Raw genomic sequence first — 7,011 nt, 5'->3', positions numbered from 1 at the left:
AATATGAAGGGAAAATGACCACTGCAGCCTATTCAGCGATGATACACTATTACACGGGATTTCTTCCCTCGCCTCGGTGTCATCTCACATTCACAGAAGCTTCTTTCTTTGGTGTGAGATACCGGGCTTTGTGTGCTCTGGCGAGGCTTCACAGCGCAGAGAGGGGAGCTGCAGTTTGTATGTGTTCGAGATTACGTGACGCGATCAGATTACACGTGTGTCATTGGAAACAGAGGGTCGTGGGCGCACATGGGCTCTTTGTTCTTTGAAAACATGCCATACGCACACCTGCAGGCCAGAGGCATGGAGTCGATTTTACTGTCGATTAGCCTGTTTTTTTCACTTTTTCATTTTGAACGACATTTACATTATATTTTAATGTGAAGCTGCTTTGAGACCATTGTGAAAGCGTTAAACAAACTTAGTGAAATTTGACTTAAAGGGATACTGGTAATAGAGGGGAGATTTTACGGTAAGGTCCCATTAGTAAATGTTCGTTACCTAACAATGGGCAATACATTTGGAGTATTTATTAACCTTTGCAAAAGTAAACAAACAACTGTTTATTGTTAGTTCATGTTAGCTCTGGCTTTTTATTGTTGGTTCGTAACTAATGTGGCTGAATGAAACCCTACTGTAAACCTTGATTATTTATTTGCTCTAGATTTTTTTTAACCCATTTGAGACATGATTAAAAATACCGTCTCAGATAATTAATCATGATTTATTGAATCCAAAAACACTGTAAAGTGTGAGCTGTGTATATTTATTATGCAAATACATAAAAACAAACAAATGCAGAAATATATTTAAGAAAAAAAAGTCTTATTATGTATTAAATATATTTATATATAATATAATAATATACGTATATAAATGTATATTTGTGATTTTTTTTTCAAAATACATAATGTATATGTGTGAATTTTTCATGAGTAAACAATGACATCATTTTGATTTCATCATGCAGTTATCAATTGAGCTTCTTTTTATAATAATGACTTTTCATAAGATTAGATGTTAAGTATGGTGAGACATTAAACATGCCTGTGATTTACATATAAGGACCTGTAGTATATCCAGTGCAATTAGAATGAGATTCGGGATTGTGTGTCTTCTAGAACTAAAAGGCTCCAGCTCAGATGTCAGTAAATTCGCTCGGAGCCTGCAGGTCTTTTATGCTCCTCCTGCTGTGGCCTTGCTCCTGTGTGAAAGCTGCAATGGTGGAGGGTCATTATCTGACAGGCTCTTGGCTCGACGCGCTGTCCTGGATCCGACCCGCTCCAAAACCCACACTGGCCAAGAAAGACATGTAATGAGCGTCTCGCCAAATTAACTCATCTTTGGGTAAACAAAAGGCTAATTTGCATTTTTTTGTGTTTTGCTCGAGACCCCGTGATTCGGGGACACAGGTGCGCAGCAGCTGATTTCTGCATCCCGCGCACATTAATAATAGCCTAGCGTGTCTGTCACAGAACATCTCTGTAATAAATTAAGTGTGGTTATATTAAATGATTGATTCAGAGCTTGCCTGCAAGAGATGGGAAATTATGTTCGCAGCTCACGTACCCCTGCAATTAGGCAGAAACTTAGTTTAAGGCGAGACACCTGATCCATGCAGTAGCTCGGTACGACCACCGGGGGTCTGTGTGAGCTCAGGGGAGCATCTAATTGGCATGACGTCATTGGGTATTCTGGAGTGCTGCAGCTTGTATAACAAGACCTAAGAACAATACAGTAAACACACTTACACTGTGGCCCTGCCAGAAATAGAGCGCGGGGCACAGCTGTGTATTTCGAGATTCGTTGAGGAAAGCGTCCAATGCGGAATGTTTTCATGTCCACGTCTTTGTTTCTCTGGTACGTCCGTTTTACTGTGCACTTACAAGACAGATTTATCCGAGAGGAATTAAAGCATTTTGACAAAGAGCCAACAATGCCAGTTCATTAGAGAACTAGATTAGGAAGCGAGCTGCTTTATTTTTATTTCTTTACTTGTATTTATGCAATTATGTTACTTCTTGGTTACAGTTTGTTTTAAGGTTACAGTGTAAGTATACATTTAAGTACTGATCGATGTTTATTAAATATATGTATCAACCATGTTGTTAGGGTTTGGCTTGCTTGCATGTAATTATGCATAATTTATTGATATCGTAATAGTAAGCACATGAAACGTCTGACAAGGAGACCTTAAAATAAGTTAAGTTGACAGAGGGGTGAATACTTATTTTATTTCAAATTATTTATTTATTGTAAGCATACGACATGATAAATGGAAATTTATTAAGACATTTGTTATTACACTTTTTCCCCAAATTTCATCACCAGTTACGTAATCTAGAGGATAAAATATTGCACGATTGAGTTATATAAATGTGTGTGTGTGTGTGTGTGTGTGTGTGTGTGTGTATATATATATATATATATATATATATATATATATGTGTGTGTGTGTGTGTGTGTGTGTGTTTTAATTTAAACCTAAAATCAATAAGAAAGGTGCGCAAGAGAAGGCAAGACAATGCCTTATGAGCTAGGGGATGTAAACTTTTGAACAAGACAATGATGTGTAAAGTCTTCTCATTTTGTTTAGCAATCATATTTCTCTATTACTGGACTTCAGAAGCTTCAGAAGCTACATAAATATTTACGTTTTCCAATAAGTACAATTTACCCTGATCATCCAATTTAAAATGTTTAAATCCCCCCTCTCTTTACGCGTTTTATGGCCTTCTTGAGCATCAATACATCTTTTCACCAGAACATGCACGTTAATATGTTAATTATTCCTGTATACTCAAAAAGACCCATTTTGTAGTATTCCTTTAAAAGCAAAACCACTTTATGGCATAACTTATTTAAATCCCAGTTTTCAGCAATAAATGTAATGCTGTTCTGCGATGTCTGTTATTAATTGGTTTATAATATTCCATCCTCTTTGGAATGTTTTAATGTTTTAGGTATACAAATTAGTTTAAGTTGTACTGCAGAACACGAATGACCCATTTATGATTTCAAAGCATGCATTATTATCGCTCATGATTGTTAGATGGGAACGCTTTCATTTCTCAGTGGTGACTTATCACACAGCTAACTGCATTTCAGATTACTGTAGTATCCCTGTTTGATTTGTTTGATGACTCAGGGTCATCTAACTGAGGCTTTTAGAGAGAGAGAGAGAGAGAGAGAGAGAGAGAGAAAACATTATAGCAACCCTCTAAGTAATAAAGTAAGAATCTGTAATGACAAAGACCATTAGTATTCCCTGCAGGGAGGAACACAAGAGTAAGATTTCTATCGATAGCAGTGTTTCCTGCCACAGCGTGGGCAGAGGCCACACTCAACCATGCTGTAGTACAAAAGGCCTTCCTCTATTCTGATTAATTATATTCCTTCAGGAATGTGGACACTGGGTTCCTCCAGCACAACTACCATCACCAGCCACTGTACGTCTAATTAAAAGTGGAGGAGAGCTCTGTGAACCTCTGCCAGCGCCGAGGATTAAGTCTATTTAAAGAGGGAATTCAATAGAATGCCGTACCTTGCTGCTTATCCGAGCGGAAAGTGGTGAAGAAGATGTGCTTTGTGTAAATTTGCACTCGGCTTAGTGGCTTTTCTTTCTTATTGAGCACCACATTGCCTGGACTTTTGACCCCTTTGGTACCGGTGGAGATTTTGGGCTGTCGTACGTAGAGGGCAACAGGTGCAGAGCAGTGTTTTAAGGTGACCTTTCAGATGTTTTCGCGCCGCACACAATGACTTGCTGACTCTGATGCTGTTTGTGATGAGATCTCAAAGTTCAAATAAACACTCTGAGAGATGCTGTGTCTGAAGGGACGGTTGCTAGGTGTTCTTAATGGTTGCTACGGCACTGATAGGTGGTTTTCGGGGCCCTTTAGGTGAATGCTGTGATACTGCTAGAGTTTTTTTTCCCACTTTTTTATTGTCTGACTGTCAAAAATTATGATATTCGGCGAATAACTATACCCTGAACTGTGCCAGCAAAATACGTGAAGTAATCTGTCCACTCAGAATCTGTCATTTGTTTTGGGCTCATTGTTTACATAGGTTTTTTTATTGCTGCGGAAATGTAGAATTTGGATTCATTTCAGCTTTTAAAATGTCAAAATCTGTAACAAAGCAGGCAAGAACTGTTCGATTTGCCGTAAAAGGCAATGTATTTTGTGTTCCATGGCAAACGAGGTAAATATTACATGATAAATAATGATTAAATGGTTAAAAGATACGTTATTCCGTTTAAAGGGACAGTACACCCAAAAATTCAAATTCTATTATTAATTAATTCCAAACCAGTAAAGACCTTTGAACACAAATTCAAATATTTTGGATGAAATCCAAGAGTGTTCTTTCCCTGCATGGACAGCAACAAAAACAGTTAGGTGGAAAAGCGGCTTTAGAAATGTTTGCTTTAATTTTGAAATGATGTCTTCTTCAGAGTTACGATTCTTTTAACAGTTATCTGAATCCTGTAAGTGTATCAGAAGGCTATTTTACAAATTAGCAGTAGATATGGAGTCATAAATGTCCTCTGTGGCGTGACTCTTCGGGGCTTATCCAGCGCCATTACCGCGCTACATTCATAATGCTGCAACATTACATCATAAGACAGGATGAGAAATTAGGACAGGCTCCGTTTCTCCCTTGGTATGACTGTCTGATTTATCGGCATCATCAATTATGCAGCGGCATATCCAACCGGGAGTCTCCACGGGGCGCTGCTCTCTATAGCACCAAATGATGCAGTACATAGCAGGACGGAGCGGGAGGACTCTTATCGGGACAGTTTCTGCTCCGTCAGAGTTTCTGCCTTTACTCTGTTCCCCTTGAGTTGACAGAATCGTTTAGAGAGTTGCAGAGTCGGGTGATACGTTCCTCTTCCCCTCCAGCTACTGTATATCCAATATTACAAATGACCGAAGATCTTGGGGGGAGCTTCTTCTTCTCTGACTGAAATATTAATGGTCACATTATTACTTAATTTTGTTGTGACTCAAAGGAATTAATATCCATCCATTAAACAGCGCTAATTCAACCCTTGTCTGGAGAAAGCCTGCCGTGCACCGAACAGGGAATCACATTAGCTCATGAATGATCTATGGCACCGGCATGGTGTCTGTTGCTGCAAACTGATTTAGTGGTTCGAGCTGACAAACTGATGAGTGCACAAGTGGTTGCTGACCAAGGGAAACATTTACTTTTAATGAGATATATTGTTGCGGCCATCACACATGCATTAGTTTGATGCATAACCTGACTTCTGTATACGCGGGTCTGGTTCTAATCACAGGCCAGTCAACAGAAGCTGACGAATTGGATTTAAAGCACTTTATAAATGTTAGTTTTCTGCGGTTGCAATCGCTGCTATCTTTCTTGGATTTTTAATCGTTACATTTAGCTTGTGTATTGAACAGGGTTTGCAGAGGTAATGCTACAGCACTATAGGGCCTTTCGTACCACAATAACTATTTCGTAGTACCCGAAACAATTGTGGAACTCCACATTATACTTTTTGTCGTGTTTATACTCCAGGAACAAGGAATGATTTTAGTTACTCCACTTGGAGTAGGGTCTAAAAAAAGTACTAACTATCAATGACATAAGTGTATGCTGATTGGCTAAGTGAGTTCGAAAAATGTCCTCAACCTCCATGATTTAAAGCGCTGTGTAATCATATACTGTATAAACATAGCATCAACTTCAAGATTGGAGGATTTCGTCTTCGGACAAACCTTGTTTTCTGCTTCTATCGGCCTCAATGACATGTAGCATTGCCAGCTGATGTCCGAGATTCTTAGTCCTCCTTACTGTCCTTTCAATCACTTGACATTACATGTCCATTATTGTGAAACCCACGAAGCACAACAAAAATACAGCTCTGATCACAGCATCGTCCATCCTCCTGTTTTTAAAATTGTTCTTTTTTTATTTTATTCACCAAGCACAAAGGCCCTTACGTTTAAGGGTACCATGCATTGTGTGCCCCATTTAAACCTGTATCTACTTCATTCATTTACAATGAAAATAATAATAATACTTTTATAGGCATGTTTAGATCTTTATATGCGAATAATAAAATACATATACTAACATTTAAATATTTAAAATATATATATATTTTTTCACTGTAGATCTGACCATTTGAAATAAGATTGCACAAAACAGATGCCAAAACAGGTGTTAACAGGATCAAACTAAACAGCCACTGCAGGTGACCATTCACTGATAATTAGGTCCATTTCTGGCTGTACATTTGGTGTAGTAGTGCATTGTCAACCTCAAAAATGTTAAGTGGCTGTAGCATTTCCATCCCTCATTTCTTCCTCTCTCCATTGCTTTTTTCCTTCCAGTGTTCTCAAGACATGCTTCTTGTTCTTTTATTGATCTGTGCGACGGTACAGATTAAGTCTAATCCTGCTGGTTACATTATCGATTTCCAACATGAGGATGATTATGGGCTCGATTTGAAGGGGAAAAGTCATTTTCACCGCTTACTATGCCTTTGGTCTCCTTCACTCTCTGTCCAGTTCACCACTGTGCCGTCGACGCAAACCAGCCTTCACTTCCAACACTGTGGCATATGTGCTAATCTAATCAGGAAGCTAAACTCGTTCTACATGATGTCGTCCTGTGGGTTCTCGGTAACATATTGCGCTCCGAACAAACCGTTCAGGCTCTGCCAGGTTTGTTTTTTTTCAGACACGCAGGAATGAACGTCTGTGGAAATCAGAGTTAAAGACTCCAGCCAAGACTATACTGTGACATTTATGAGAGTGGCTACATGATGGCATTTTCACATTGGCATTGGCATATTTGCCGATTTAAAAACTTAAATTGTATGCAGAGCATTCCCAGTGAGTTATATGATTTTTTAAAAGTTTTGTTTTGGTTTTAAAAAAGTTTTTTCTTGGTTTTATACTAACGTTAAAGGAACCTCCCCTTTTTTTTTTAATAAAACGTTAAGCAAAACAATAAGCAAGACGAATGATG

The sequence above is a fragment of the Puntigrus tetrazona genome, chromosome 14 (assembly GCF_018831695.1).
Source record: "Puntigrus tetrazona isolate hp1 chromosome 14, ASM1883169v1, whole genome shotgun sequence".
Lineage (NCBI taxonomy): Eukaryota > Metazoa > Chordata > Actinopteri > Cypriniformes > Cyprinidae > Puntigrus > Puntigrus tetrazona.
This window is presented reverse-complemented; position numbering follows the sequence as displayed.